The sequence below is a fragment of the Euprymna scolopes genome, chromosome 16 (assembly GCF_053919585.1).
Source record: "Euprymna scolopes isolate OS-2025 chromosome 16, ASM5391958v1, whole genome shotgun sequence".
NCBI classification, from domain to species: domain Eukaryota; kingdom Metazoa; phylum Mollusca; class Cephalopoda; order Sepiida; family Sepiolidae; genus Euprymna; species Euprymna scolopes.
In genome coordinates, this window is record NC_136497.1 from 125996989 (window position 1) to 126008295 (window position 11307).

Consider the following 11307-nt stretch of genomic DNA (forward strand, 5'->3'; position numbering starts at 1 on the left):
ATACATATATATATATAGATATATATATATATATATATATATATATACGGTCTGACGAGGCTGTTAGATCGTTAACACGGTCCAATATCCGAAACATATGTTCCCAAACAGATGAAACGGTAATAAGAAAATAACACACACACACACATATATATATATATATATATGTGTATATATATATATATATATATATATAGTGCACCGTAAACGTTCACAATACATTTGAAACTGTCATTTTTTTATTTCTATCTTCCAAATGGTAATGAAACTTTTTTATAAATGTAGAAAATATATCGAAACTAAGATAGAAACATGGAAATAATAAAAAACAATGATGTAACACAACGCAAAAAAAACTCAATACCGCAAAAGTTTACAACACATTTACAAACTAATATATCGTATTTTGTAGCAAAACCACTATCGTTGATTTCAGTATGGAGAGGCAAGGTGCGAATGAACTCAAAATCCGGGCCAATAATAATGGAACACGGGAACTGGATGACCTGGTCCTATGACGCAAGTCGTTTTATGGGTCAAGCCGTTGTATGGAGCAAGGTTCCAATGAACTTAAAACCTGACCGACAAAAATGAAACCCGGGAATGGGATGACCTGGAGATGACGTAATTCGATCGCAGGCAAGACCAAAACCAAACGCCGGGCTGGTCAAAATATGGGTTAATGGTTTATGGGTTACCAGGTCGAAAGTCCATAAAAGTGACATCGTAAACAAAAACAAGGCAGAGAGACGCGGAGACGGAGAACGAGACACATAAGACGAGGAACTGCCTGTCACGTTCCTAACCGCACCTCTCCCACCACCACATCCACGGCCGCATTGTGTATATATGAATGTTTACTAAACAAACCAAGTCTGTTTTATAACAAAGTGCCTCGTTATTCATTGATAAATGACCTCCGCTGTCATTCCAATCTCTAGACGATTTACAACAAACATATATTTATAAATCTCAAACGCACTATCTCTCGGTCTATCTATCAAGATATTCATAAATCTCCTTCTAGTGAATTACAGGCTGGTGCTCCTATAGAAGTGTACCCTGCCTCTAGATATCTCACTAAGACTCTCCTAAGACGGACAACAAAAACAATACAGAATATAGGTCATCTTCATAATGCCCAGTATATAACACATGCAGAAATTTTGAATAATCTCTTACGAACTTCTTAAATGTCTCTTGTGTCATTTTATTCCATTCTCTCATACAAATCCCTTTTCATAAGTTTTTATATCGTCTTCGATCCAAGCTTATGCACTCAAGTCATATGGATATATATTTTATATTTTTGACATCGCAACTTTATAATATATAAAAATCGATAGAACATTAATTTTATAATAATATATATGAAATCTGCAAGAATTAAATTACCATGTTTAAGCGTACTTTACGGCCGGGCTTTACCGGGGGTTCGTGCTAGCTTAGATAAATACTTTTGCAGTTTTAAGAAAGAAGCTAGAATAATATCAGAGTGTCTCCATTTACACTGCACATCTACTGGACGCCATTTATACTGCACGTGCACTGAATGCCAACAATTCAACTCATTCATATTCCATATGAATGGGTGGAATTTCCACAAGTCCTACTTTTAAAAATATCAAAGAGATAACGTTAACATTTAATTAAACTTGGAAATTCTATCTAAAATCTTTGTATTTTACAGAGGTCCCAAGTTTATTCATGTATTTCTAGTATATTATATTAAACTCTCACCTTTTTTTGTAAAATATGTGTTTTGTTAAGCATCTTAATTAAAATTGCTAATAAAATAAAAAATAGTGAATGAAAATATACAAAAAATAAATGTTACCAAAGGCATTCAGATTCACGCTTGTGCATTCTTGAATAACTTTTTTTGGTATTTATTTATTTTAAATCATTTTGTAATTATTATAAAAATAAAGTAATTTAAAGCCTGGGACATTGTCAATTGTAAGTCTACAGACTCAAGATTTGAAATACAGGGTACTGACATTTGGAAAAATATTTATAATGCGTTTTCGGCCAGAAATTTAGTGGTTAAAAGGTCAAAGTTCAACGATTTGACATTTGAGAACTCTACCAAACTCCTCTGCCAATTTTGGGTCTGAACACTTGAAATTTTAGATATAGTTTCTTTGAACATGGATCTAACTTAATAAACTAATTTCAGCCCCAAACAAAAAAATTTAAGGGGTCATAACCGGGGTCAAATTTAAAAAAAAATGACCTTTTTTTTTTTTTGCTCAACATACACCTCCAAATACCCGGGCAACGCCGCGCTGAAATGCTAGTACATTAAAATTCCAGCCTTCAATCCATACGATAATAATGACTAATCCCACAGCGCTGCGGTAAAAAAAAAGTTTGCAAAATATTTAAAGAAGAATCACCAGAATTTTGTTGTGAAAAATAGAATAGTTATGCTGTATTCACCTTGATCCCTGCCTTCACAGTTAGACCAGTAAGCAGTTACTGGTCTAACTATAATTAGCAACACCATTTTTTAAGATAAAAGAGTGTAAGACTCTCTTTGCCATGACCAGCTTTGGTCACAAAAACGTATCAGTCCAGTGTTGAAATCTATCTGCATGTATACCAATGTAAAATTTATCATCAACTTGGATCACTGCTTCCCCCTGAAGATGAAACAACACGATATCTCCTAGTATACTTCATAGATACTAATTCGAGCGAGAAAAACGCACAGTCTGGTGAAATGAAATAAAGTTTTAGATAAACACATTAAAGAAAGCACAAGAAAATCATACGACAAAGAAACATTAATGAGAAAAAAGTTAAAATTTTCTAAAGGGAGTGCCCCCACTGAGAATATGTGCGTTTTTTTTTTAAAGATACCAACCAAGTCGCAATTTCAATGTAAAATGCGATTACACAAACAGAGATAATGTTATTCTTTTGAAACAAACTAATGTGTATTAGACCGATCTTATGATGTTTGCTGTATCATTATTTTTATTCCTGTGGAACAGCTGGCTTCCACATATATTTGCAGGGAAAACGATTTCAAAATAACACAAGTGCAGTCATATTCTTTTTATATTGAATATAGGCCTTCTTCAGGAGAAGATATTTTTATTGATCCTCTATGAAAATTTAGCATGATACTGACGCTTCCCGCAATTTTATAGTTGACTAATACTAGAAAATAGAGACAATAAAAACATTTTTTTAAAAAACGAGAACGGCAAGGTTATCGTACTGGGCATCACTCTAATAAATATGATAGTCTGCTGGTTGGTGATGAAGATTCTAATCACGTTGCTTGTTGAATTGTGCTTCCTGCAACTTCTGCTTATGGTTCTATGTATCTTCCTGAGGAAACTGCAGATGCTATGGCAGTTAGGAGATATTATGACAGAGCAGATTATATAATAACGATCGAATGTAACTCACACTGGCCGGAAATTGTCATTATCATTTATAGAAGTACTTATGATAGGAGGAAAAGTGTATGTCCTTCTATCATATGTATGTCTTACCAACACCAGATGTCATGGAATACAGACGTGAAATAAAGTAAAGTCAGGATCAACTCGGATCTACAGTAAATAGTAAAAATCTTTATGGAACAATCGGTATTATTTGAATTCATTGTTCCCATGTCGAGTGTCATTTTACAACGTTTCGGTCGATATAACCTCCGACCTTATTCAGATGTATCTTGGCGAACTGGGGAATTAAGACAAAATTTGAAATATGACAATTAATTACAAAAGTCTAGAGTTCAACAGCAACATTCCCGAGTTCGACAAGATACCCCTGAAGAAGATCGGAGGTTGCATCGATCGATTTTTTGTGAAAATGACATTCAAGATGAGAAAACTAGTCTGATCCATCCAAATAATACGATTAACAAATTCTCATCTAAAAAAAATCCAGCAATGTTTATGGAACTTTAGAATATGAGAGTGTTTGGTACTTTGCGAGGAAGGCGGTATACAATTGATTACCAGCAGAGCGGTTTAAATAATAGGTACTCTCTTATGTGAAACATTTCTGGAGAATAAATGTAAAGTTGAAGAATTATGATGCAGCAATTTCAACAGTAAGTCGATTTAGTAAGGAAGAAAAAAAAATTCATGGCTTGGTCATTAAACGTCGTCCATGACCCATGTTGTCTCCTAAATGAAGTCTTCCCATATAGGATTACGAAAACGTGCTACAAACAATTTCTTAAATTTTAATTAAACCTACTTAACACGACAACAATACACAATATTGAAGAATGATATTTGGTTGGTTGTTTTTGTTTTACGGCATATCAACCCTTTTCAGATTATTTAATGCCTGATCCAGTGATTTGGAAGAAAATTTTCTTAGTAGGATAATTTTTTTTCCAAGTGAGTTTCTTTTTAACCCATTGTTGTGAATCTAACAAGTACTAGCACCCCGGATCAGAGTGGACCTGGGAGCAATGAAATTAAAGGTGGTGCCGCACTCTCCAAACCCCACAAGCTGGGGTCTCACCATCGGATATAGTTTAAGGTCATATCCAGGACCAGATAGAAGAATAAAGTAAGGAATTAGTTTCCAGATTAGCATTATGAAAATTAGAACAATATGACTGCCAATTGAGCAAGAAATTTCCGATTAATAAGTATTGTCTTACATTGCATATATGTTTAAACAATTCATCAAACCCAATCAAGAAATTCACTAAATACATATCGAAAGGATCAAACTAAACCGTTTTCCAGTTCACATTGGGATATAAGTCGATGGTCAAGAATCACGGCTGATTGATGAAATCAGCCATTATCAAAGCATGAGATATGTTTCCTTGTTAGAAGCAGCGTCGCGAGTTTTCGGACATCTTACATATAACCATTACTCACAAGTTGTTGGCTTGGGAGTTTATTTTGAGAATGGGAAAATAGAACTATTTAATGAAGTAAATGTACTAGATAACGCCCCTCCCTATGCACCCCATACAAATTTGAGAAATGTTTTTGAACTCTGCTAAGATTATGACTTTAAAAGACATTGATATATGCTGAATTTCTACAGCATAATATTTGGAAAAAAAGGCAACGAAATTGAATCGTCGCAAGATAGGAATTTTGGCGAATGAGTTAATGATGGTTTTAAAAGCTCAGATCATTGGTAGGATTTAAACAATAAACACAAACTTTTGATAGCGCTAACCTTCAGACTTCTACTGAAGAAAGTGAGATCAACATTTTCACTCCAAGATTTAATTTGTTAATAGCAATCTATGCTCGGTATTCAGAAAATGTTCCTTTTCGGAAAGCCTTTGGCGAATTATGAACACTTATAATTAGCCATGACCATATATGGCCATTTATAATCAGAATTTCATAAATGCATTAAATTAAATATATATAATTTTTTTCGTAAATGCATTTAATTAATTTATCTGTTAAAGACACAACCGTATTAAGATGCCGACTCGCAATACTTCTGGCGGCATAATCATCGTGTAATCCAGTATAGCTTTGTCAAAACCTTCAAATACGCATTGTTGGCTTATTATTTATAACTATATCGCAGTTGATGGTTCTTGATTCCTCTGTCTCTTATTTAATTTGCACTAAAGCAAAAAAAATGTTCTTCTTATAGAAGTACTTATGATGGGAGGACAATGTATGTCCTTCTATCATATGTATGTCTTACCAACACCAGATGTTCTGAATACAGATGTGAAACAAAATAATGTCAGGATCAACTCGGATCTACCGTAAATGCAAAAACCAAAGGAATCGTTATACACCAGTTTTGTATGGGGGATAGCGAAAAGGCGCATAAAGAGATTGTGTTGCTTGATACATCTGAAGAAGCAGGGTAGATTTACTTACAGAAAAAAACATTATATTTACTTATTAGACAGTCCATGCCCTTCGTAACAAAATGCGCGCTAAATGTCAACTAATTAACAGTTTTCCTGAATTTAGAAGCTCTTGTAACGCCGATAAAAATATACAGTTTGTGACTATTTGCTTGGTCATTTTTCTCATTTTGATGTTTAATTGAAGCTGTAAATACAAACAGCACGCATACACGCAGAAAGCTACGCTGTATTAAATTTGCTTCTTTTATAGAGGGTTAGTCGCAAGGCCAGTAGCCATTATATTATAGATCATACATGTATTATGAGACGATTAAAAGGCAGATTGTGATTTAACTAAATATATTTTATAAAAACTGCAAACACGAGGCGCTTTCAACTAATTTGCATATTTTTGTGCAGACATTTTTAATTGTCGTAGAACCTTGAAAATGCAGTATGTTGTAGCTATACATCTTATAAGATAACTGACTCATTTGTATGATTTCAGGTTTAAATTGACAGCAGAAGCAGTCATTTAAATACACCCCACTATAACTGATTAATTTAAAAAATGCAATCTGGACGTGAGGACTTTTCGAAAGAACAATTGGAATATTCTGGACAAGCTTACATGAATTAAACCTGATTTTTGAACGGCATAAGAGATTCAGAGATAGCAGAAAGTCATTTGGTTTTTCGTTATTTCTAAAGGATAAGACAAGACTTGGAGGCTGTCGTTGAGACAGTTGAGGAGATGAAAGAGGTTTTGACCAGGCTCTTTTATATGTCCACACAGGAAGACTTAATAAAGCCTTCCAGAAGTCGTTAGAATGGCACAATTGCATTGCAGCCGAAGGAGATTACTTCGAAGGGGACTATAGTTTCATTTGTGCTATAAGATGAAGTTTTATACGGTATATCTGTTAAAGATACAAACGATATATGCTCTGTAACCACTGACATAACAAATAAACGCATACGTTAAATTTATTGCTGGTTCGATTAAGGCAAAGGAACCGTTGTGGTGGATTGCATAATGAGCACACGCACAAGTGCAAGCAGAAGCCACACAGCATCCAGGTGAAGAAAAATAGAGAAAACTAAGAGATGGAATAAAAAAGGAGATGTTCTTGCCAGAAAGTTGATTTTGAACCCTATGGTCGATATTTTATTTAAATCTAAAATTTAATGTAAACATATTGGAGGTGGATGGGAACGATAGAATATATGTACGTTGAATCAGCTAGCAAAACAAAGATATACCGAGAGAAAACGGAAGCAAAATAAACGTAATGATTTTGTTTTTAAATTGGGGTATCGGAAAAAAATAAATGGTGGATTTAAAAAGCAAAATGGCCGATCGTAAATGTTAAATGGAATAGCCTAACTAAATAAGACGAAGCAAATCTGAAAAAAGAAATAGATTAAAAACAAAGACGATAGAAATTAAAAGACAATAAAATGGTGAAAAGAATTCGCTAGATAGGTGGGAGTGGGGGGTCTTTAAAAAAGAAAGAAAAGGGGGGATAATAGAAAAAAAAAGAAAAAGAAAAGAATACATATAAACCAGATTTATTAAAAGGGAAAGATCGAGGATGAATGTTGTCGACGAAAAGTAAAATAAATAAATAAATAAAAAACAAGTGAATGAAAAAGAAGAAAACGAAAAGATGTAAGACAAATTCCAAAGACATTGTTCCTCAAAAAATTCACCTGCTGTTTACAAAAACAATACAAAACGATTTTCAGATTTTGTTTCAAAAACAAACAATGTTTGCATGCAAACATTTTTAGATAGAATGGTTTCGGCACAAAATATTTATGAATCATTTTTGTCTGTTTGTTTTACTGAAAAACAATTATCTTCGCAGGCGTACTCTCTTTTGATGAATTCAGAGAGTAACATCGGTAAACGCAATGAACGATTTATATGATCAGTCATTATCATTACTTCAATGCTTATAGAGTAAGCATTAAACATCAGGGTGTAGGTATTAATGATTATTTATATGCATTTAAATCGGGTTCACCCCCAACAAAGTAAGGGGCTACGATTTGGGACCATGCATAGGAAAAATTAACAAGGTGTTGGTTTATGTTACATTTAAACTTCTGCATATCAGAACAGTCAGGGGAACAGATAGCAGGAAGAGAATTCTGCAGTTTCGCCGTTCTTGTTAGTGTCCCGATCATAAGTGTCCTAGGTATTTAGGGTACCTTTACATTTGTATACTAATAACATAAAGAGATGATACACTTTAATATTCATGAAAATTCGAAGGTCTCTAGCGCTTTCGATTTATACATAAATCATCGAAATAAGGTATGATAAATTCGTAAATGATGAAAAAAGATAAAATAAATTCTTAAATCATCGAAATAAGCTAGAATCAATTTTAAATAATCGACATAAGGTCCAATAAATGTTTAAATAATCTAAATAAAGTCAAGCAAATTCTGAAATAATTGAAAAAAGTAAAAGAATTATTAAATAATCGAAATAAGGTAATATTAATTCTTCAATAATCGAAATAAAGTCAAGTAATTTCTTAAATAATCGTAAAAAGTCAGAAAAATAATTAAATAATAAAATAAGGCCAAATAAATTCTTCAATAACTGAAGAAAGGAAACAGATTCTTAATTAAACAAAATAAGATCAAAGTAATTTTTACCCATCGAAATAAAGTCAAATAAATTCTTCAATAATCTAAATAAGGTCAAGAAAATTCTTTTATCATCGAAATAAGGTCAAGTAAATTTTACCTTCTTAGAGTGCATGGAGTAAAATAGCATCAATCAGCTTATAGATCATGCTAAATTTAATTGAGATGAACACTAATTCTGTTCTGGGTAATTGGATAGCGTTTCTATATTTCTTTGACTTAAGCTACCCCCGCCATCTTTGTATCGTTGGCTATCCTTTATTTAAGCAACTCAGTATGTTAATCAGACTTAGGGAGTGAATGATAGCAGTAGGTCTGTGCCAGTACTCAAAATCGTAAGTGATTCAATTTTATTGAGTATCATCTGATGACTTTATATATTTTATGTTATTATCGGTTTCACTGAAGATAATTTAAGAATACATCGAAAGCGCTAGAAAGCTCCGACTTTTCATTACTCCTCGTATGTGCATATTCTATCCTATTCCCTCCTCAAACATGCCCATCTACATATTTATCCAATCAAGCCAGTGTTGTATTAGATTTTTGGAGATCATCAATGAATACACTAAATACATTCATTTTCTTAAGCCTAGCATCAATATCCCTCGCATTATTTGAAAGCTTGATAGGGAATAGGCTTAGATGTCACTTTTATGTCCGTAAGTGAGGTTAAAACCTAAACAACAACATATATTACTGGTACACAAATGAAAAGGTACACTAAAGAAATAGTGTCAGCGGGGCACTATTAACCAGAACACTAATGAGAACACGAAAAATATATTTATGCCATTAAGATGCATGGTAATTATCTCTCTCCTACCGCAAGAAGATGTGAGACTACTTATCCACAAGGTGGAACGATAAACGTGTCGCCCTACATATAACATCACTACGGCTATATTTTAAAACATTTATTGGAAAACATCTATACAGGTAAATTGACTATGTAGTACAGCTTCCATCTATTCAATGTAGCCGCCTTCAACCTTAATCAGCGCCTCGATACGGGTCCGGAACTGAGAGCATACCTTTTCCACAAACGTCGGCAGGAGCTCGGCGAATACTTAGCAGATGACGGCGATCTGCATTTGATGTTTTGTGAGGTCATGTTTCTGATTCTCTCGACGTATGACCAAACGAAGTAGTCCAGCGGGTTCAGCGAGATAAGTTGATTGGTTGTTTTAGTATTACGGCATATCAACCCTTTTCGGGTTATTTAATGCGAATCCAAAGATTTTGAAGAATTTTTTTTTAATAGAATATATTTGTTGTTTTCACGTCGATTTCTATTTAACCCATAGTTGGGACCCTAACAGGTACTACCACTCCGGGTCAGAGTGGACCTGGGAGCAATGGTAATTAAAGGGTGGCTTCACACTCCCCAAAGCCCACAAGCTGGGGCCTCACCACTGGATATAGTTTAAGGTCATATCCAGGAACCCCGTTGAGGAACTTTTACCCTCTGCAGGGAGGCAGTCGGCGTACCTTGTGCCTAACTTGTGCGGGGAAATTGTGTAAAACAGGTGTTTGTGATTTTGAAAATATACTGTGATGACATAAGCCAGGTTGACATATGTTTATAATTCAGTACATAATAAAAGTAAAAACAATGCGTACATAAATTAAAAAACAAATCATTGCGTGAAAGCATCGTTCTCTCATTTTCTCTCTCTCTCTCTTTCTCTCTCTTTCTCTATTTCTCTCTTTGATTCTCTTCCTCTCTCTTTCAATGAAGAAAGAGAGAAATGAAATATAATGTGATTGTTGTCAAGACAGTTGAGGTTTGCTCGCTGTACGCGATGGGTCGACTAAATGTTTCCTAACTTGTTAACTGTTTGATAAATTATATTTTTATAAAAATGTATTTTGTCGCTGTTTTCATACAAATGTTCGATTTCAGCATACCATTAATGCCGACGACAGAAAGCTGCAATCAACACGCAACAAGCGACGATGGGAAGATGCCTGCAATGACCACACATAATGCGACCCGTACCAAACAGTTATAGCCGACGACGGATCGGGCCGTTTTCGTTGTGTTTCCAGCATGTGCCTATCGTTTAGATATCGTTGGATATCGTTCATTCACCGTGGAGCTGATTGCATTCCCAAGACGTTCATCAACCAAGTAATCCTCCTGGGGAGCGATAGTACTTTCACACTTGTGGGCTGCACCAATCCTGCTGTCTCACCCAGGATCTGCCAGCGGCCACACGATTGCACCAGATGGTCACCATACTTTTTAGTACATTCACATACACTTTGATGTTGACTTTCAAGCAGACTTGGAAAAGATGAGGTAACATGATGTGGTCCTCACTTGAAACCACACCAAAGACCATACCCGTGAGCGGAAACCTTGTTTTAATAACTCTGGCCACGTCTTTGTTATCCCCGACAATCAAGCAATCAATTTAAAGAGTGCTGACAATGGTTTTGTTCTATAGCCTTTATCGGTAGAAGAGCATGAGTTGTATAGCGACGTATCTCCGATCTCGCTCGGTGAACAATGTGTCACTTTCAGACATGATAAAATGCCCCTATCGAACTTGGGATTTGAACACAACTGGCTAACTAGTATATGGCATGATAAAAAAGAAAACTGATTTGCATCAAACGGAAATGGAACCACACACGCTTTTCTAGGGCGACAATTTTATCGTTCCACACTTTACAACTGAAACCAGACTATGAAATTCTGCTTATGATTGATATTCTGTTTAACGTAGATCTCAGTGAGTTTAATTATTTATAGAAACGATGTATAACAACAATTTGAAGAAATTGGAATTGAAGCACCAATCCTATAAAACATCTAA